General features: G+C 33.2%; 27 non-coding genes across 27 annotated transcripts; all 27 read right to left on the bottom strand.

Annotated features, from left to right (window-relative positions):
• Positions 1–190: 190 nt before the first annotated feature.
• Positions 191–262, bottom strand: TRNAW-CCA (transfer RNA tryptophan (anticodon CCA)). Its single transcript has one exon. It is a non-coding gene; the product is annotated as a tRNA-Trp (tRNA).
• A 573-nt stretch (positions 263–835) lies between these two features.
• Positions 836–907, bottom strand: TRNAW-CCA (transfer RNA tryptophan (anticodon CCA)). The gene has a single exon. It is a non-coding gene; the product is annotated as a tRNA-Trp (tRNA).
• A 574-nt stretch (positions 908–1,481) lies between these two features.
• Positions 1,482–1,553, bottom strand: TRNAW-CCA (transfer RNA tryptophan (anticodon CCA)). Its single transcript has one exon. It is a non-coding gene; the product is annotated as a tRNA-Trp (tRNA).
• A 573-nt stretch (positions 1,554–2,126) lies between these two features.
• TRNAW-CCA (transfer RNA tryptophan (anticodon CCA)) lies at positions 2,127–2,198 on the bottom strand. Its single transcript has one exon. It is a non-coding gene; the product is annotated as a tRNA-Trp (tRNA).
• Positions 2,199–2,771: 573 nt separating this feature from the next.
• TRNAW-CCA (transfer RNA tryptophan (anticodon CCA)) lies at positions 2,772–2,843 on the bottom strand. The gene has a single exon. It is a non-coding gene; the product is annotated as a tRNA-Trp (tRNA).
• A 573-nt stretch (positions 2,844–3,416) lies between these two features.
• TRNAW-CCA (transfer RNA tryptophan (anticodon CCA)) lies at positions 3,417–3,488 on the bottom strand. The gene has a single exon. It is a non-coding gene; the product is annotated as a tRNA-Trp (tRNA).
• A 1,210-nt stretch (positions 3,489–4,698) lies between these two features.
• On the bottom strand, positions 4,699–4,770 carry TRNAW-CCA (transfer RNA tryptophan (anticodon CCA)). Its single transcript has one exon. It is a non-coding gene; the product is annotated as a tRNA-Trp (tRNA).
• Positions 4,771–5,345: 575 nt separating this feature from the next.
• Positions 5,346–5,417, bottom strand: TRNAW-CCA (transfer RNA tryptophan (anticodon CCA)). Its single transcript has one exon. It is a non-coding gene; the product is annotated as a tRNA-Trp (tRNA).
• Positions 5,418–5,989: 572 nt separating this feature from the next.
• Positions 5,990–6,061, bottom strand: TRNAW-CCA (transfer RNA tryptophan (anticodon CCA)). Its single transcript has one exon. It is a non-coding gene; the product is annotated as a tRNA-Trp (tRNA).
• Positions 6,062–6,634: 573 nt separating this feature from the next.
• On the bottom strand, positions 6,635–6,706 carry TRNAW-CCA (transfer RNA tryptophan (anticodon CCA)). Its single transcript has one exon. It is a non-coding gene; the product is annotated as a tRNA-Trp (tRNA).
• Positions 6,707–7,280: 574 nt separating this feature from the next.
• Positions 7,281–7,352, bottom strand: TRNAW-CCA (transfer RNA tryptophan (anticodon CCA)). Its single transcript has one exon. It is a non-coding gene; the product is annotated as a tRNA-Trp (tRNA).
• Positions 7,353–7,925: 573 nt separating this feature from the next.
• Positions 7,926–7,997, bottom strand: TRNAW-CCA (transfer RNA tryptophan (anticodon CCA)). The gene has a single exon. It is a non-coding gene; the product is annotated as a tRNA-Trp (tRNA).
• A 575-nt stretch (positions 7,998–8,572) lies between these two features.
• Positions 8,573–8,644, bottom strand: TRNAW-CCA (transfer RNA tryptophan (anticodon CCA)). The gene has a single exon. It is a non-coding gene; the product is annotated as a tRNA-Trp (tRNA).
• Positions 8,645–9,216: 572 nt separating this feature from the next.
• On the bottom strand, positions 9,217–9,288 carry TRNAW-CCA (transfer RNA tryptophan (anticodon CCA)). The gene has a single exon. It is a non-coding gene; the product is annotated as a tRNA-Trp (tRNA).
• A 575-nt stretch (positions 9,289–9,863) lies between these two features.
• TRNAW-CCA (transfer RNA tryptophan (anticodon CCA)) lies at positions 9,864–9,935 on the bottom strand. Its single transcript has one exon. It is a non-coding gene; the product is annotated as a tRNA-Trp (tRNA).
• Positions 9,936–11,153: 1,218 nt separating this feature from the next.
• TRNAW-CCA (transfer RNA tryptophan (anticodon CCA)) lies at positions 11,154–11,225 on the bottom strand. The gene has a single exon. It is a non-coding gene; the product is annotated as a tRNA-Trp (tRNA).
• Positions 11,226–11,800: 575 nt separating this feature from the next.
• TRNAW-CCA (transfer RNA tryptophan (anticodon CCA)) lies at positions 11,801–11,872 on the bottom strand. The gene has a single exon. It is a non-coding gene; the product is annotated as a tRNA-Trp (tRNA).
• Positions 11,873–12,444: 572 nt separating this feature from the next.
• Positions 12,445–12,516, bottom strand: TRNAW-CCA (transfer RNA tryptophan (anticodon CCA)). The gene has a single exon. It is a non-coding gene; the product is annotated as a tRNA-Trp (tRNA).
• A 575-nt stretch (positions 12,517–13,091) lies between these two features.
• Positions 13,092–13,163, bottom strand: TRNAW-CCA (transfer RNA tryptophan (anticodon CCA)). Its single transcript has one exon. It is a non-coding gene; the product is annotated as a tRNA-Trp (tRNA).
• Positions 13,164–14,381: 1,218 nt separating this feature from the next.
• TRNAW-CCA (transfer RNA tryptophan (anticodon CCA)) lies at positions 14,382–14,453 on the bottom strand. The gene has a single exon. It is a non-coding gene; the product is annotated as a tRNA-Trp (tRNA).
• Positions 14,454–15,028: 575 nt separating this feature from the next.
• TRNAW-CCA (transfer RNA tryptophan (anticodon CCA)) lies at positions 15,029–15,100 on the bottom strand. Its single transcript has one exon. It is a non-coding gene; the product is annotated as a tRNA-Trp (tRNA).
• Positions 15,101–15,673: 573 nt separating this feature from the next.
• On the bottom strand, positions 15,674–15,745 carry TRNAW-CCA (transfer RNA tryptophan (anticodon CCA)). The gene has a single exon. It is a non-coding gene; the product is annotated as a tRNA-Trp (tRNA).
• A 566-nt stretch (positions 15,746–16,311) lies between these two features.
• TRNAW-CCA (transfer RNA tryptophan (anticodon CCA)) lies at positions 16,312–16,383 on the bottom strand. The gene has a single exon. It is a non-coding gene; the product is annotated as a tRNA-Trp (tRNA).
• A 574-nt stretch (positions 16,384–16,957) lies between these two features.
• Positions 16,958–17,029, bottom strand: TRNAW-CCA (transfer RNA tryptophan (anticodon CCA)). Its single transcript has one exon. It is a non-coding gene; the product is annotated as a tRNA-Trp (tRNA).
• A 575-nt stretch (positions 17,030–17,604) lies between these two features.
• TRNAW-CCA (transfer RNA tryptophan (anticodon CCA)) lies at positions 17,605–17,676 on the bottom strand. Its single transcript has one exon. It is a non-coding gene; the product is annotated as a tRNA-Trp (tRNA).
• A 573-nt stretch (positions 17,677–18,249) lies between these two features.
• TRNAW-CCA (transfer RNA tryptophan (anticodon CCA)) lies at positions 18,250–18,321 on the bottom strand. The gene has a single exon. It is a non-coding gene; the product is annotated as a tRNA-Trp (tRNA).
• Positions 18,322–18,895: 574 nt separating this feature from the next.
• Positions 18,896–18,967, bottom strand: TRNAW-CCA (transfer RNA tryptophan (anticodon CCA)). The gene has a single exon. It is a non-coding gene; the product is annotated as a tRNA-Trp (tRNA).
• Positions 18,968–20,049: the final 1,082 nt, after the last annotated feature.

The following is a 20,049-nucleotide window of genomic DNA, read 5'->3' as shown; positions in this document are numbered from 1 at the left end:
CCAATTAACTGGGTATTTTTTGTATAAGTAATATGAGAAATGAGCAGAATGGGCATTTATTATGAAACTGTGCAGGTGATATAGTTATCCCTGTGAGCAAATATCACATTACAGAAGGTGGATGACAGACTTGGCAATTTGTTTCTTTTATGGTGTTTCATTTGGTAAATTTCATCTTCAAAATGGTAATTGACCCCGACGTGATTTGAACACGCAAACTTCTGATCTGGAGTCAGACGCACTACCGTTGTGCCACGAGGTCATTTATGAGCAATGGTTTGTTTACTGATTGCGGTGCTTTAGACGATAAGTATACTTTCTGTAAAAACTGAATCAAGAATTTGGTTATTGATAAGCAAACAAGCCCACATCTTTGCTTCCATAACCAAAGAATATGACTGTTTGTCTTTCCTTAAATGTAGTCATTATTCTTAGCAAAATAAGTAAGCTGAAAGGAAAAATTGATCAAAAAAATCAAATTACTTCTAAATGTCTTACAAAATAAAGTAATTGTTGGTGTTAGCACTTATGTAAAATTTTGAAGATGTAAGTTACCGGAATTGAAATGATGCAATATGAAACAAAACTTAATCATAAAGAAACCAAGAGTACAGAGTATGCTTCAATGTCAAGATATGGTGATGTCCAATTAACTGGGTATTTTTTGTATAAGTATTATGAGAAATGAGCAGAATGGGCATTTATTATGAAACTGTGCAGGTGATATAGTTATCCCTGTGAGCAAATATCACATTACAGAAGGTGGATGACAGACTTGGCAATTTGTTTCTTTTATGGTGTTTCATTTGGTAAATTTCATCTATAAAATGGTAATTGACCCCGACGTGATTTGAACACGCAACCTTCTGATCTGGAGTCAGACGCGCTACTGTTGCGCCACGAGGTCATTTATGAGCAATGGTTTGTTTACTGATTGCGGTGCTTTAGACGATAAATATACTTTCTGTAAAAACTGAATCAAGAATTTGGTTATTGATAAGCAAACAAGCCCACATCTTTGCTTCCATAACCAAAGAATATGACTGTTTGTCTTTCCTTAAATGTAGTCATTATTCTTAGCAAAATAAGTAAGCTGAAAGGAAAAATTGATCAAAAAAAATCAAATTACTTCTAAATGTCTTACAAAATAAAGTAATTGTTGGTGTAAGCACTTATGTAAAATTTTGAAGTTGTAAGTGACCGGAATTGAAATGATGCAATATGAAACAAAACTTAATCATAAAGAAACCAAGAGTACAGAGTATGCTTCAATGTCAAGATATGGTGATGTCCAATTAACTGGGTATTTTTTGTATAAGTAATATGAGAAATGAGCAGAATGGGCATTTATTATGAAACTGTGCAGGTGATATAGTTATCCCTGTGAGCAAATATCACATTACAGAAGGTGGATGACAGACTTGGCAATTTGTTTCTTTTATGGTGTTTCATTTGGTAAATTTCATCTTCAAAATGGTAATTGACCCCGACGTGATTTGAACACGCAAACTTCTGATCTGGAGTCAGACGCGCTACCGTTGTGCCACGAGGTCATTTATGAGCAATGGTTTGTTTACTGATTGCGGTGCTTTAGACGATAAGTATACTTTCTGTAAAAACTGAATCAAGAATTTGGTTATTGATAAGCAAACAAGCCCACATCTTTGCTTCCATAACCAAAGAATATGACTGTTTGTCTTTCCTTAAATGTAGTCATTATTCTTAGCAAAATAAGTAAGCTGAAAGGAAAAATTGATCAAAAAAATCAAATTACTTCTAAATGTCTTACAAAATAAAGTAATTGTTGGTGTTAGCACTTATGTAAAATTTTGAAGATGTAAGTTACCGGAATTGAAATGATGCAATATGAAACAAAACTTAATCATAAAGAAACCAAGAGTACAGAGTATGCTTCAATGTCAAGATATGGTGATGTCCAATTAACTGGGTATTTTTTGTATAAGTATTATGAGAAATGAGCAGAATGGGCATTTATTATGAAACTGTGCAGGTGATATAGTTATCCCTGTGAGCAAATATCACATTACAGAAGGTGGATGACAGACTTGGCAATTTGTTTCTTTTATGGTGTTTCATTTGGTAAATTTCATGTTCAAAATGGTAATTGACCACGACGTGATTTGAACACGCAACCTTCTGATCTGGAGTCAGACGCGCTACCGTTGCGCCACGAGGTCATTTATGAGCAATGGTTTGTTTACTGATTGCGGTGCTTTAGACGATAAATATACTTTCTGTAAAAACTGAATCAAGAATTTGGTTATTGATAAGCTAACTAGCCCACATCTTTGCTTCCATAACCAAAGAATATGACTGTTTGTCTTTCCTTAAATGTAGTCATTATTCTTAGCAAAATAAGTAAGCTGAAAGGAAAAATTGATCAAAAAAATCAAATTACTTCTAAATGTCTTACAAAATAAAGTAATTGTTGGTGTAAGCACTTATGTAAAATTTTGAAGTTGTAAGTGACCGGAATTGAAATGATGCAATATGAAACAAAACTTAATCATAAAGAAACCAAGAGTACAGAGTATGCTTCAATGTTAAGATATGGTGATGTCCAATTAAGTGGGTATTTTTTGTATAAGTAATATGAGAAATGAGCAGAATGGGCATTTATTATGAAACTGTGCAGGTGATATAGTTATCCCTGTGAGCAAATATCACATTACAGAAGGTGGATGACAGACTTGGCAATTTGTTTCTTTTATGGTGTTTCATTTGGTAAATTTCATCTTCAAAATGGTAATTGACCCCGACGTGATTTGAACACGCAACTTTCTGATCTGGAGTCAGACGCGCTACCGTTGTGCCATGAGGTCATTTATGAGCAATGGTTTGTTTACTGATTGCGGTGCTTTAGACGATAAGTATACTTTCTGTAAAAACTGAATCAAGAATTTGGTTATTGATAAGCAAACAAGCCCACATCTTTGCTTCCATAACCAAAGAATATGACTGTTTGTCTTTCCTTAAATGTAGTCATTATTCTTAGCAAAATAAGTAAGCTGAAAGGAAAAATTGATCAAAAAAATCAAATTACTTCTAAATGTCTTACAAAATAAAGTAATTGTTGGTGTTAGCACTTATGTAAAATTTTGAAGATGTAAGTTACCGGAATTGAAATGATGCAATATGAAACAAAACTTAATCATAAAGAAACCAAGAGTACAGAGTATGCTTCAATGTCAAGATATGGTGATGTCCAATTAACTGGGTATTTTTTGTATAAGTATTATGAGAAATGAGCAGAATGGGCATTTATTATGAAACTGTGCAGGTGATATAGTTATCCCTGTGAGCAAATATCACATTACAGAAGGTGGATGACAGACTTGGCAATTTGTTTCTTTTATGGTGTTTCATTTGGTAAATTTCATGTTCAAAATGGTAATTAACCCCGACGTGATTTGAACACGCAACCTTCTGATCTGGAGTCAGACGCGCTACCGTTGCGCCACGAGGTCATTTATGAGCAATGGTTTGTTTACTGATTGCGGTGCTTTAGACGATAAATATACTTTCTGTAAAAACTGAATCAAGAATTTGGTTATTGATAAGCAAACAAGCCCACATCTTTGCTTCCATAACCAAAGAATATGACTGTTTGTCTTTCCTTAAATGTAGTCATTATTCTTAGCAAAATAAGTAAGCTGAAAGGAAAAATTGATCAAAAAAATAAAATTACTTCTAAATGTCTTACAAAATAAAGTAATTGTTGGTGTTAGCACTTATGTAAAATTTTGAAGATGTAAGTTACCGGAATTGAAATGATGCAATATGAAACAAAACTTAATCATAAAGAAACCAAGAGTACAGAGTATGCTTCAATGTCAAGATATGGTGATGTCCAATTAACTGGGTATTTTTTTATAATTATTATGAGAAATGAGCATTTATTATGAAACTGTGCAGGTGATATAGTTATCCCTGTGAGCAAATATCACATTACAGAAGGTGGATGACAGACTTGGCAATTTGTTTCTTTTATGGTGTTTCATTTGGTAAATTTCATCTTCAAAATGGTAATTAACCCCAACATGATTTGAACACGCAACCTTCTGATATGGAGTCAGACACGCTACCGTTGCGCCACGAGGTCATTTATGAGCAATGGTTTGTTTACTGATTGTGGTGCTTTATACGATAAATATACTTTCTGTAAAAACTGAATCAAGAATTTGGTTATTGATAAGCAAAGAAGCCCACATCTTTGCTTCCATAACCAAAGAATATGACTGTTTGTCTGTCCTTAAATGTAAAGTCATTATTCTTAGCAAAATAAGTAAGCTGAAAGGAAAAATTTATCAAAAAAATCAAATTACTTCTAAATGTCTTACAAAATAAAGTAATTGTTGGTGTTAGCACTTATGTAAAATTTTGAAGTTGTCTGTGACCGGAATTGAAATGATGCAATATGAAACAAAACTTAATCATAAAGAAACCAAGAGTACAGAGTATGCTTCAATGTCAAGATATGGTGATGTCAAATTAACTGGGTATTTTTTGTATAAGTATTATGAGAAATGAGCAGAATGGGCATTTATTATGAAACTGTGCAGGTGATATAGTTATCCCTGTGAGCAAATATCACATTACAGAAGGTGGATGACAGACTTGGCAATTTGTTTCTTTTATGGTGTTTCATTTGGTAAATTTCATCTTCAGAATGGTAATTGACCCCGACGTGATTTGAACACGCAACCTTCTGATTTGGAGTCAGTCGCGCTACCGTTGCGCCACGAGGTCATTTATGAGCAATGGTTTGTTTACTGATTGCGGTGCTTTAGACGATAAATATACTTTCTGTAAAAACTGAATCAAGAATTTGGTTATTGATAAGCAAACAAGCCCACATCTTTGCTTCCATAACCAAAGAATATGACTGTTTGTCTTTCCTTAAATGTAAAGTCATTATTCTTAGCAAAATAAGTAAGCTGAAAGGAAAAATTGATCAAAAAAATCAAATTACTTCTAAATGTCTTACAAAATAAAGTAATTGTTGGTTTTAGCACTTATGTAAAATTTTGAAGTTGTAAATGACCGGAATTGAAATGATGCAATATGAAACAAAACTTAATCATAAAGAAACCAAGAGTACAGAGTATGCTTCAATGTCAAGATATGGTGATGTCCAATTAACTGGGTATTTTTTGTATAAGTAATATGAGAAATGAGCAGAATGGGCATTTATTATGAAACTGTGCAGGTGATATAGTTATACCTGTGAGCAAATACCACATTACAGAAGGTGGATGACAGACTTGGCAATTTGTTTCTTTTATGGTGTTTCATTTGGTAAATTTCATCTTCAAAATGGTAATTGACCCCGACGTGATTTGAACACGCAACCTTCTGATCTGGAGTCAGACGCGCTACCGTTGCGCCACGAGGTCATTTATGAGCAATGGTTTGTTTACTGATTGCGGTGCTTTAGACGATAAATATATTTTCTGTAAAAACTGAATCAAGAATTTGGTAATTGATAAGCAAACAAGCCCACATCTTTGCTTCCATAACCAAAGAATATGACTGTTTGTCTTTCCTTAAATGTAGTCATTATTCTTAGCAAAATAAGTAAGCTGAAAGGAAAAATTGATCATAAAATCAAATTACTTCTAAATGTCTTACAAAATAAAGTAATTGTTGGTGTTAGCACTTATGTAAAATTTTGAAGTTGTAAGTGACCGGAATTGAAATGATGCAATATGAAACAAAACTTAATCATAAAGAAACCAAGAGTACAGAGTATGCTTCAATGTCAAGATATGGTGATGTCCAATTAACTGGGTATTTTTTGTATAAGTAATATGAGAAATGAGCAGAATGGGCATTTATTATGAAACTGTGCAGGTGATATAGTTATAACTGTGAGCAAATATCACATTACAGAAGGTGGATGACAGACTTGGCAATTTGTTTCTTTTATGGTGTTTCATTTGGTAAATTTCATCTTCAAAATGGTAATTGACCGCGACGTGATTTGAACACGCAACCTTCTGATCTGGAGTCAGACGCGCTACCGTTGCGCCACGAGGTCATTTATGAGCAATGGTTTGTTTACTGATTGCGGTGCTTTAGACGATAAATATACTTTCTGTAAAAACTGAATCAAGAATTTGGTTATTGATAAGCAAACAAGCCCACATCTTTGCTTCCATAACCAAAGAATATGACTGTTTGTCTTTCCTTAAATGTAGTCATTATTCTTAGCAAAATAAGTAAGTTGAAAGGAAAAATTGATCAAAAAAATCAAATTACTTCTAAATGTCTTACAAAATAAAGTAATTGTTGGTGTTAGCACTTATGTAAAATTTTGAAGATGTAAGTTACCGGAATTGAAATGATGCAATATGAAACAAAACTTAATCATAAAGAAACCAAGAGTACAGAGTATGCTTCAATGTCAAGATATGGTGATGTCCAATTAACTGGGTATTTTTTGTATAAGTATTATGAGAAATGAGCAGAATGGGCATTTATTATGAAACTGTGCAGGTGATATAGTTATCCCTGTGAGCAAATATCACATTACAGAAGGTGGATGACAGACTTGGCAATTTGTTTCTTTTATGGTGTTTCATTTGGTAAATTTCATCTTCAAAATGGTAATTGACCCCGACGTGATTTGAACACGCAACTTTCTGATCTGGAGTCAGACGCGCTACCGTTGCGCCACGAGGTCATTTATGAGCAATGGTTTGTTTACTGATTGCGGTGCTTTAGACGATAAATATACTTTCAGTAAAAACTGAATCAAGAATTTGGTTATTGATAAGCAAACAAGCCCACATCTTTGCTTCCATAACCAAAGAATATGACTGTTTGTCTTTTCCTTAAATGTAGTCATTATTCTTAGCAAAATAAGTAAGCTGAAAGGAAAAATGTATCAAAAAAATCAAATTACTTCTAAATGTCTTACAAAATAAAGTAATTGTTGGTTTTAGCACTTATGTAAAATTTTGAAGTTGTAAATGACCGGAATTGAAATGATGCAATATGAAACAAAACTTAATCATAAAGAAACCAAGAGTACAGAGTATGCTTCAATGTCAAGATATGGTGATGTCCAATTAACTGGGTTTTTTTTGTATAAGTAATATGAGAAATGAGCAGAATGGGCATTTATTATGAAACTGTGCAGGTGATATAGTTATACCTGTGAGCAAATATCACATTACAGAAGGTGGATGACAGACTTGGCAATTTGTTTCTTTTATGGTGTTTCATTTGGTAAATTTCATCTTCAAAATTGTAATTGACCCCGACGTGATTTGAACACGCAACCTTCTGATCTGGAGTCAGACGCGCTACCGTTGCGCCACGAGGTCATTTATGAGCAATGGTTTGTTTACTGATTGCGGTGCTTTAGACGATAAATATATTTTCTGTAAAAACTGAATCAAGAATTTGGTTATTGATAAGCAAACAAGCCCACATCTTTGCTTCCATAACCAAAGAATATGACTGTTTGTCTTTCCTTAAATGTAGTCATTATTCTTAGCAAAATAAGTAAGTTGAAAGGAAAAATTTATCAAAAAAATCAAATTACTTCTAAATGTCTTACAAAATAAAGTAATTGTTGGTGTTAGCACTTATGTAAAATTTTGAAGATGTAAGTTACCGGAATTGAAATGATGCAATATGAAACAAAACTTAATCATAAAGAAACCAAGAGTACAGAGTATGCTTCAATGTCAAGATATGGTGATGTCCAATTAACTGGGTATTTTTTGTATAAGTAATATGAGAAATGAGCAGAATGGGCATTTATTATGAAACTGTGCAGGTGATATAGTTATAACTGTGAGCAAATATCACATTACAGAAGGTGGATGACAGACTTGGCAATTTGTTTCTTTTATGGTGTTTCATTTGGTAAATTTCATCTTCAAAATGGTAATTGACCCTGACATGATTTGAACACGCAACCTTCTGATCTGGAGTCAGACGCGCTACCGTTGCGCCACGAGGTCATTTATGAGCAATGTTTTGTTTACTGATTGCGGTGCTTTAGACGATAAATATACTTTCTGTAAAAACTGAATCAAGAATTTGGTTATTGATAAGCAAACAAGCCCACATCTTTGCTTCCATAACCAAAGAATATGACTGTTTGTCTTTCCTTAAATGTAAAGTCATTATTCTTAGCAAAATAAGTAAGCTGAAAGGAAAAATTGATCAAAAAAATCAAATTACTTCTAAATGTCTTACAAAATAAAGTAATTGTTGGTGTTAGCACTTATGTAAAATTTTGAAGTTGTAAGTGACCGGAATTGAAATGATGCAATATGAAACAAAACTTAATCATAAAGAAACCAAGAGTACAGAGTATGCTTCAATGTCAAGATATGGTGATGTCCAATTAACTGGGTATTTTTTGTATAAGTAATATGAGAAATGAGCAGAATGGGCATTTATTATGAAACTGTGCAGGTGATATAGTTATCCCTGTGAGCAAATATCACATTACAGAAGGTGGATGACAGACTTGGCAATTTGTTTCTTTTATGGTGTTTCATTTGGTAAATTTCATCTTCAAAATAGTAATTGACCCTGACGTGATTTGAACACGCAACCTTCTGATCTGGAGTGAGACGCGCTACCGTTGCGCCACGAGGTCATTTATGAGCAATGGTTTGTTTACTGATTGCGGTGCTTTAGACGATAAATATACTTTCTGTAAAAACTGAATCAAGAATTTGGTTATTGATAAGCAAACAAGCCCACATCTTTGCTTCCATAACCAAAGAATATGACTGTTTGTCTTTCCTTAAATGTAGTCATTATTCTTAGCAAAATAAGTAAGCTGAAAGGAAAAATTGATCATAAAATCAAATTACTTCTAAATGTCTTACAAAATAAAGTAATTGTTGGTGTTAGCACTTATGTAAAATTTTGAAGTTGTAAGTGACCGGAATTGAAATGATGCAATATGAAACAAAACTTAATCATAAAGAAACCAAGAGTACAGAGTATGCTTCAATGTCAAGATATGGTGATGTCCAATTAACTGGGTATTTTTTGTATAAGTAATATGAGAAATGAGCAGAATGGGCATTTATTATGAAACTGTGCAGGTGATATAGTTATAACTGTGAGCAAATATCACATTACAGAAGGTGGATGACAGACTTGGCAATTTGTTTCTTTTATGGTGTTTCATTTGGTAAATTTCATCTTCAAAATGGTAATTGACCCCGACGTGATTTGAACACGCAACCTTCTGATCTGGAGTCAGACGCGCTACCGTTGCACCACGAGGTCATTTATGAGCAATGGTTTGTTTACTGATTGCGGTGCTTTAGACGATAAATATACTTTCTGTAAAAACTGAATCAAGAATTTGGTTATTGATAAGCAAACAAGCCCACATCTTTGCTTCCATAACCAAAGAATATGACTGTTTGTCTTTCCTTAAATGTAGAGTCATTATTCTTAGCAAAATAAGTAAGCTGAAAGGAAAAATTGATCAAAAAAATCAAATTACTTCTAAATGTCTTACAAAATAAAGTAATTGTTGGTGTTAGCACTTATGTAAAATTTTGAAGATGTAAGTTACCGGAATTGAAATGATGCAATATGAAACAAAACTTAATCATAAAGAAACCAAGAGTACAGAGTATGCTTCAATGTCAAGATATGGTGATGTCCAATTAACTGGGTATTTTTTGTATAAGTATTATGAGAAATGAGCAGAATGGGCATTTATTATGAAACTGTGCAGGTGATATAATTATCCCTGTGAGCAAATATCACATTACAGAAGGTGGATGACAAACTTGGCAATTTGTTTCTTTTATGGTGTTTCATTTGGTAAATTTCATCTTCAAAATGGTAATTGACCCCAACGTGATTTGAACACGCATCCTTCTGATCTGGAGTCAGACGCGCTACCGTTGCGCCACGAGGTCATTTATGAGCAATGGTTTGTTTACTGATTGCGGTGCTTTAGACGATAAATATACTTTCTGTAAAAACTGAATCAAGAATTTGGTTATTGATAAGCAAACAAGCCCACATCTTTGCTTCCATAACCAAAGAATATGACTGTTTGTCTTTCCTTAAATGTAGTCATTATTCTTAGCAAAATAAGTAAGTTGAAAGGAAAAATTGATCAAAAAAATCAAATTACTTCTAAATGTCTTACAAAATAAAGTAATTGTTGGTGTTAGCACTTATGTAAAATTTTGAAGATGTAAGTTACCGGAATTGAAATGATGCAATATGAAACAAAACTTAATCATAAAGAAACCAAGAGTACAGAGTATGCTTCAATGTCAAGATATGGTGATGTCCAATTAACTGGGTATTTTTTGTATAAGTAATATGAGAAATGAGCAGAATGGGCATTTATTATGAAACTGTGCAGGTGATATAGTTATCCCTGTGAGCAAATATCACATTACAGAAGGTGGATGACAGACTTGGCAATTTGTTTCTTTTATGGTGTTTCATTTGGTAAATTTCATCTTCAAAGTAGTAATTGACCCTGACGTGATTTGAACACGCAAACTTCTGATCTGGAGTGAGACGCGCTACCGTTGCGCCACGAGGTCATTTATGAGCAATGGTATGTTTACTGATTGCGGTGCTTTAGACGATAAATATACTTTCTGTAAAAACTGAATCAAGAATTTGGTTATTGATAAGCAAACAAGCCCACATCTTTGCTTCCATAACCAAAGAATATGACTGTTTGTCTTTCCTTAAATGTAGTCATTATTCTTAGCAAAATAAGTAAGCTGAAAGGAAAAATTTATCAAAAAAATCAAATTACTTCTAAATGTCTTACAAAATAAAGTAATTGTTGGTGTTAGCACTTATGTAAAATTTTGAAGATGTAAGTTACCGGAATTGAAATGATGCAATATGAAACAAAACTTAATCATAAAGAAACCAAGAGTACAGAGTATGCTTCAATGTCAAGATATGGTGATGTCCAATTAACTGGGTATTTTTTGTATAAGTAATATGAGAAATGAGCAGAATGGGCATTTATTATGAAACTGTGCAGGTGATATAGTTATAACTGTGAGCAAATATCACATTACAGAAGGTGGATGACAGACTTGGCAATTTGTTTCTTTTATGGTGTTTCATTTGGTAAATTTCATCTTCAAAATGGTAATTGACCCCGACGTGATTTGAACACGCAACCTTCTGATCTGGAGTCAGACGCGCTACCGTTGCGCCACGAGGTCATTTATGAGCAATGGTTTGTTTACTGATTGCGGTGCTTTAGACGATAAATATACTTTCTGTAAAAACTGAATCAAGAATTTGGTTATTGATAAGCAAACAAGCCCACATCTTTGCTTCCATAACCAAAGAATACGACTGTTTGTCTTTCCTTAAATGTAAAGTCATTATTCTTAGCAAAATAAGTAAGCTGAAAGGAAAAATTGTTAAAAAAAATCAAATTACTTCTAAATGTCTTACAAAATAAAGTAATTGTTGGTGTTAGAACTTATGTAAAATTTTGAAGATGTAAGTTACCGGAATTGAAATGATGCAATATGAAACAAAACTTAATCATAAAGAAACCAAGAGTACAGAGTATGCTTCAATGTCAAGATATGGTGATGTCCAATTAACTGGGTATTTTTTGTATAAGTATTATGAGAAATGAGCAGAATGGGCATTTATTATGAAACTGTGCAGGTGATATAGTTATCCCTGTGAGCAAATATCACATTACAGAAGGTGGATGACAGACTTGGCAATTTGTTTCTTTTATGGTGTTTCATTTGGTAAATTTCATCTTCAAAATAGTAATTGACCCTGACGTGATTTGAACACGCAACCTTCTGATCTGGAGTGAGACGCGCTACCGTTGCGCCACGAGGTCATTTATGAGCAATGGTTTGTTTACTGATTGCGGTGCTTTAGACGATAAATATACTTTCTGTAAAAACTGAATCAAGAATTTGGTTATTGATAAGCAAACAAGCCCACATCTTTGCTTCCATAACCAAAGAATATGACTGTTTGTCTTTCCTTAAATGTAGTCATTATTCTTAGCAAAATAAGTAAGCTGAAAGGAAAAATTGATCATAAAATCAAATTACTTCTAAATGTCTTACAAAATAAAGTAATTGTTGGTGTTAGCACTTATGTAAAATTTTGAAGTTGTAAGTGACCGGAATTGAAATGATGCAATATGAAACAAAACTTAATCATAAAGAAACCAAGAGTACAGAGTATGCTTCAATGTCAAGATATGGTGATGTCCAATTAACTGGGTATTTTTTGTATAAGTAATATGAGAAATGAGCAGAATGGGCATTTATTATGAAACTGTGCAGGTGATATAGTTATAACTGTGAGCAAATATCACATTACAGAAGGTGGATGACAGACTTGGCAATTTGTTTCTTTTATGGTGTTTCATTTGGTAAATTTCATCTTCAAAATGGTAATTGACCCCGACGTGATTTGAACACGCAACCTTCTGATCTGGAGTCAGACGCGCTACCGTTGCACCACGAGGTCATTTATGAGCAATGGTTTGTTTACTGATTGCGGTGCTTTAGACGATAAATATACTTTCTGTAAAAACTGAATCAAGAATTTGGTTATTGATAAGCAAACAAGCCCACATCTTTGCTTCCATAACCAAAGAATATGACTGTTTGTCTTTCCTTAAATGTAGAGTCATTATTCTTAGCAAAATAAGTAAGCTGAAAGGAAAAATTGATCAAAAAAATCAAATTACTTCTAAATGTCTTACAAAATAAAGTAATTGTTGGTGTTAGCACGTATGTAAAATTTTGAAGATGTAAGTTACCGGAATTGAAATGATGCAATATGAAACAAAACTTAATCATAAAGAAACCAAGAGTACAGAGTATGCTTCAATGTCAAGATATGGTGATGTCCAATTAACTGGGTATTTTTTGTATAAGTATTATGAGAAATGAGCAGAATGGGCATTTATTATGAAACTGTGCAGGTGATATAATTATCCCTGTGAGCAAATATCACATTACAGAAGGTGGATGACAAACTTGGCAATTTGTTTCTTTTATGGTGTTTCATTTGGTAAATTTCATCTTCAAAATGGTAATTGACCCCAACGTGATTTGAACACGCATCCTTCTGATCTGGAGTCAGACGCGCTACCGTTGCGCCACGAGGTCATTTATGAGCAATGGTTTGTTTACTGATTGCGGTGCTTTAGACGATAAATATACTTTCTGTAAAAACTGAATCAAGAATTTGGTTATTGATAAGCAAACAAGCCCACATCTTTGCTTCCATAACCAAAGAATATGACTGTTTGTCTTTCCTTAAATGTAGTCATTATTCTTAGCAAAATAAGTAAGTTGAAAGGAAAAATTGATCAAAAAAATCAAATTACTTCTAAATGTCTTACAAAATAAAGTAATTGTTGGTGTTAGCACTTATGTAAAATTTTGAAGATGTAAGTTACCGGAATTGAAATGATGCAATATGAAACAAAACTTAATCATAAAGAAACCAAGAGTACAGAGTATGCTTCAATGTCAAGATATGGTGATGTCCAATTAACTGGGTATTTTTTGTATAAGTAATATGAGAAATGAGCAGAATGGGCATTTATTATGAAACTGTGCAGGTGATATAGTTATCCCTGTGAGCAAATATCACATTACAGAAGGTGGATGACAGACTTGGCAATTTGTTTCTTTTATGGTGTTTCATTTGGTAAATTTCATCTTCAAAGTAGTAATTGACCCTGACGTGATTTGAACACGCAAACTTCTGATCTGGAGTGAGACGCGCTACCGTTGCGCCACGAGGTCATTTATGAGCAATGGTATGTTTACTGATTGCGGTGCTTTAGACGATAAATATACTTTCTGTAAAAACTGAATCAAGAATTTGGTTATTGATAAGCAAACAAGCCCACATCTTTGCTTCCATAACCAAAGAATATGACTGTTTGTCTTTCCTTAAATGTAGTCATTATTCTTAGCAAAATAAGTAAGCTGAAAGGAAAAATTTATCAAAAAAATCAAATTACTTCTAAATGTCTTACAAAATAAAGTAATTGTTGGTGTTAGCACTTATGTAAAATTTTGAAGATGTAAGTTACCGGAATTGAAATGATGCAATATGAAACAAAACTTAATCATAAAGAAACCAAGAGTACAGAGTATGCTTCAATGTCAAGATATGGTGATGTCCAATTAACTGGGTATTTTTTGTATAAGTAATATGAGAAATGAGCAGAATGGGCATTTATTATGAAACTGTGCAGGTGATATAGTTATAACTGTGAGCAAATATCACATTACAGAAGGTGGATGACAGACTTGGCAATTTGTTTCTTTTATGGTGTTTCATTTGGTAAATTTCATCTTCAAAATGGTAATTGACCCCGACGTGATTTGAACACGCAACCTTCTGATCTGGAGTCAGACGCGCTACCGTTGCGCCACGAGGTCATTTATGAGCAATGGTTTGTTTACTGATTGCGGTGCTTTAGACGATAAATATACTTTCTGTAAAAACTGAATCAAGAATTTGGTTATTGATAAGCAAACAAGCCCACATCTTTGCTTCCATAACCAAAGAATACGACTGTTTGTCTTTCCTTAAATGTAAAGTCATTATTCTTAGCAAAATAAGTAAGCTGAAAGGAAAAATTGTTAAAAAAAATCAAATTACTTCTAAATGTCTTACAAAATAAAGTAATTGTTGGTGTTAGAACTTATGTAAAATTTTGAAGATGTAAGTTACCGGAATTGAAATGATGCAATATGAAACAAAACTTAATCATAAAGAAACCAAGAGTACAGAGTATGCTTCAATGTCAAGATATGGTGATGTCCAATTAACTGGGTATTTTTTGTATAAGTATTATGAGAAATGAGCAGAATGGGCATTTATTATGAAACTGTGCAGGTGATATAGTTATCCCTGTGAGCAAATATCACATTACAGAAGGTGGATGACAGACTTGGCAATTTGTTTCTTTTATGGTGTTTCATTTGGTAAATTTCATCTTCAAAATGGTAATTGACCCCGACGTGATTTGAACACGCAACTTTCTGATCTGGAGTCAGACGCGCTACCGTTGCGCCACGAGGTCATTTATGAGCAATGGTTTGTTTACTGATTGCGGTGCTTTAGACGATAAATATACTTTCTGTAAAAACTGAATCAAGAATTTGGTTATTGATAAGCAAACAAGCCCACATCTTTGCTTCCATAACCAAAGAATATGACTGTTTGTCTTTCCTTAAATGTAGTCATTATTCTTAGCAAAATAAGTAAGCTGAAAGGAAAAATTGATCAAAAAAATCAAATTACTTCTAAATGTCTTACAAAATAAAGTAATTGTTGGTGTTAGCACTTATGTAAAATTTTGAAGATGTAAGTTACCGGAATTGAAATGATGCAATATGAAACAAAACTTAATCATAAAGAAACCAAGAGTACAGAGTATGCTTCAATGTCAAGATATGGTGATGTCCAATTAACTGGGTATTTTTTGTATAAGTAATATGAGAAATGAGCAGAATGGGCATTTATTATGAAACTGTGCAGGTGATATAGTTATAACTGTGAGCAAATATCACATTACAGAAGGTGGATGACAGACTTGGCAATTTGTTTCTTTTATGGTGTTTCATTTGGTAAATTTCATCTTCAAAATGGTAATTGACCCCGACGTGATTTGAACACGCAACCTTCTGATCTGGAGTCAGACGCGCTACCGTTGCGCCACGAGGTCATTTATGAGCAATGGTTTGTTTACTGATTGCGGTGCTTTAGACGATAAATATACTTTCTGTAAAAACTGAATCAAGAATTTGGTTATTGATAAGCAAACAAGCCCACATCTTTGCTTCCATAACCAAAGAATATGACTGTTTGTCTTTCCTTAAATGTAAAGTCATTATTCTTAGCAAAATAAGTAAGCTGAAAGGAAAAATTGATCAAAAAAATCAAATTACTTCTAAATGTCTTACAAAATAAAGTAATTGTTGGTGTTAGCACTTATGTAAAATTTTGAAGATGTAAGTTACTGGAATTGAAATGATGCAATATGAAACAAAACTTAATCATAAAGAAACCAAGAGTACAGAGTATGCTTCAATGTCAAGATATGGTGATGTCCAATTAACTGGGTATTTTTTGTATAAGTATTATGAGAAATGAGCATTTATTATGAAACTGTGCAGGTGATATAGTTATCCCTGTGAGCAAATATCACATTACAGAAGGTGGATGACAGACTTGGCAATTTGTTTCTTTTATGGTGTTTCATTTGGTAAATTTCATCTTCAAAATGGTAATTGACCCCGACGTGATTTGAACATGCAACCTTCTGATCTGGAGTCAGACGCGCTACCGTTGCGCCACGAGGTCATTTATGAGCAATGGTTTGTTTACTGATTGCGGTGCTTTAGACGATAAATATACTTTCTGTAAAAACTGAATCAAGAATTTGGTTATTGATAAGCAAACAAGCCCACATCTTTGCTTCCATAACCAAAGAATATGACTGTTTGTCTTTTCCTTAAATGTAGTCATTATTCTTAGCAAAATAAGTAAGCTGAAAGGAAAAATTTATCCAAAAAATCAAATTACTTCTAAATGTCTTACAAAATAAAGTAATTGTTGGTTTTAGCACTTATGTAAAATTTTGAAGTTGTAAGTGACCGGAATTGAAATGATGCAATATGAAACAAAACTTAATCATAAAGAAACCAAGAGTACAGAGTATGCTTCAATGTCAAGATATGGTGATGTCCAATTAACTGGGTATTTTTTGTATAAGTAATATGAGAAATGAGCAGAATGGGCATTTATTATGAAACTGTGCAGGTGATATAGTTATACCTGTGAGCAAATATCACATTACATAAGGTGGATGACAGACTTGGCAATTTGTTTCTTTTATGGTGTTTCACTTGGTAAATTTCATCTTCAAAATGGTAATTGACCCCGACGTGATTTGAACACGCAACCTTCTGATCTGGAGTCAGACGCGCTACTGTTGCGCCACGAGGTCATTTATGAGCAATGGTTTGTTTACTGATTGCGGTGCTTTAGACGATAAATATACTTTCTGTAAAAACTGAATCAAGAATTTGGTTATTGATAAGCAAACAAGCCCACATCTTTGCTTCCATAACCAAAGAATATGACTGTTTGTCTTTCCTTAAATGTAGAGTCATTATTCTTAGCAAAATAAGTAAGCTGAAAGGAAAAATTGATCAAAAAAATCAAATTACTTCTAAATGTCTTACAAAATAAAGTAATTGTTGGTGTTAGCACTTATGTAAAATTTTGAAGTTGTAAGTGACCGGAATTGAAATGATGCAATATGAAACAAAACTTAATCATAAAGAAACCAAGAGTACAGAGTATGCTTCAATGTCAAGATATGGTGATGTCCAATTAACTGGGTATTTTTTGTATAAGTAATATGAGAAATGAGCAGAATGGGCATTTATTATGAAACTGTGCAGGTGATATAGTTATCCCTGTGAGCAAATATCACATTACAGAAGGTGGATGACAGACTTGGCAATTTGTTTCTTTTATGGTGTTTCATTTGGTAAATTTCATCTTCAAAGTAGTAATTGACCCTGACGTGATTTGAACACGCAACCTTCTGATTTGGAGTGAGACGCGCTACCGTTGCGCCACGAGGTCATTTATGAGCAATGGTATGTTTACTGATTGCGGTGCTTTAGACGATAAATATACTTTCTGTAAAAACTGAATCAAGAATTTGGTTATTGATAAGCAAACAAGCCCACATCTTTGCTTCCATAACCAAAGAATATGACTGTTTGTCTTTCCTTAAATGTAGTCATTATTCTTAGCAAAATAAGTAAGCTGAAAGGAAAAATTGATCAAAAAAAACAAATTACTTCTAAATGTCTTACAAAATAAAGTAATTGTTGGTGTTAGCACTTATGTAAAATTTTGAAGATGTAAGTTACCGGAATTGAAATGATGCAATATGAAACAAAACTTAATCATAAAGAAACCAAGAGTACAGAGTATGCTTCAATGTCAAGATATGGTGATGTCCAATTAACTGGGTATTTTTTGTATAAGTAATATGAGAAATGAGCAGAATGGGCATTTATTATGAAACTGTGCAGGTGATATAGTTATCCCTGTGAGCAAATATCACATTACAGAAGGTGGATGACAGACTTGGCAATTTGTTTCTTTTATGGTGTTTCATTTGGTAAATTTCATCTTCAAAATGGTAATTGACCCCGACGTGATTTGAACACGCAACCTTCTGATCTGGAGTCAGACGCGCTACCGTTGCGCCACGATGTCATTTATGAGCAATGGTTTGTTTACTGATTGCGGTGCTTTAGACGATAAATATACTTTCTGTAAAAACTGAATCAAGAATTTGGTTATTGATAAGCAAACAAGCCCACATCTTTGCTTCCATAACCAAAGAATATGACTGTTTGTCTTTTCCTTAAATGTAGTCATTATTCTTAGCAAAATAAGTAAGCTGAAAGGAAAAATTTATCAAAAAAATCAAATTACTTCTAAATGTCTTACAAAATAAAGTAATTGTTGGTGTTAGCACTTATGTAACATTTTGAAGTTGTAAGTGACCGGAATTGAAATGATGCAATATGAAACAAAACTTATTCATAAAGAAACCAAGAGTACAGAGTATGCTTCAATGTCAAGATATGGTGATGTCCAATTAACTGTGTATTTTTTGTATAAGTAATATGAGAAATGAGCAGAATGGGCATTTATTATGAAACTGTGCAGGTGATATAGTTATACCTGTGAGCAAATATCACATTACAGAAGGTGGATGACAGACTTGGCAATTTGTTTCTTTTATGGTGTTTCATTTGGTAAATTTCATCTTCAAAATGGTAATTGACCCCGACGTGATTTGAACACGCAACCTTCTGATCTGGAGTCAGACGCGCTACCGTTGCGCCACGAGGTCATTTATGAGCAATGGTTTGTTTACTGATTGCGGTGCTTTAGACGATAAATATACTTTCTGTAAAAACTGAATCAAGAATTTGGTTATTGATAAGCAAACAAGCCCACATCTTTGCTTCCATAACCAAAGAATATGACTGTTTGTCTTTCCTTAAATGTAAAGTCATTATTCTTAGCAAAATAAGTAAGCTGAAAGGAAAAATTGATCTAAAAAATCAAACTACTTCTAAATGTCTTACAAAATAAAGTAATTGTTGGTGTTAGCACTTATGTAAAATTTTGAAGATGTAAGTTACCGGAATTGAAATGATGCAATATGAAACAAAACTTAATCATAAAGAAACCAAGAGTACAGAGTATGCTTCAATGTCAAGATATGGTGATGTCAAATTAACTGGGTATTTTTTGTATAAGTAATATGAGAAATGAGCATTTATTATGAAACTGTGCAGGTGATATAGTTATCTCTGTGAGCAAATATCACATTACAGAAGGTGGATGACAGACTTGGCAATTTGTTTCTTTTATGGTGTTTCATTTGGTAAATTTCATCTTCAAAGTAGTAATTGACCCTGACGTGATTTGAACACGCAACCTTCTGAGCTGGAGTGAGACGCGCTACCGTTGCGCCACGAGGTCATTTATGAGCAATGGTTTGTTTACTGATTGCGGTGCTTTAGACGATAAATATACTTTCTGTAAAAACTGAATCAAGAATTTGGTTATTGATAAGCAAACAAGCCCACATCTTTGCTTCAATAACCAAAGAATATGACTGTTTGTCTTTTCCTTAAATGTAGTCATTATTCTTAGCAAAATAAGTAAGCTGAAAGGAAAAATTGATCAAAAAAATCAAATTACTTCTAAATGTCTTACAAAATAAAGTAATTGTTGGTGTTAGCACTTATGTAAAATTTTGAAGTTGTAAGTGACCGGAATTGAAATGATGCAATATGAAACAAAACTTAATCATAAAGAAACCAAGAGTACAGAGTATGCTTCAATGTCAAGATATGGTGATGTCCAATTAACTGGGTATTTTTTGTATAAGTAATATGAGAAATGAGCAGAATGGGCATTTAT

Source organism: Pseudophryne corroboree, chromosome 6 (assembly GCF_028390025.1).
Source record: "Pseudophryne corroboree isolate aPseCor3 chromosome 6, aPseCor3.hap2, whole genome shotgun sequence".
In the NCBI taxonomy this organism is placed as follows: Eukaryota; Metazoa; Chordata; class Amphibia; order Anura; family Myobatrachidae; genus Pseudophryne; species Pseudophryne corroboree.
This window is presented reverse-complemented; position numbering and strand designations above follow the sequence as displayed.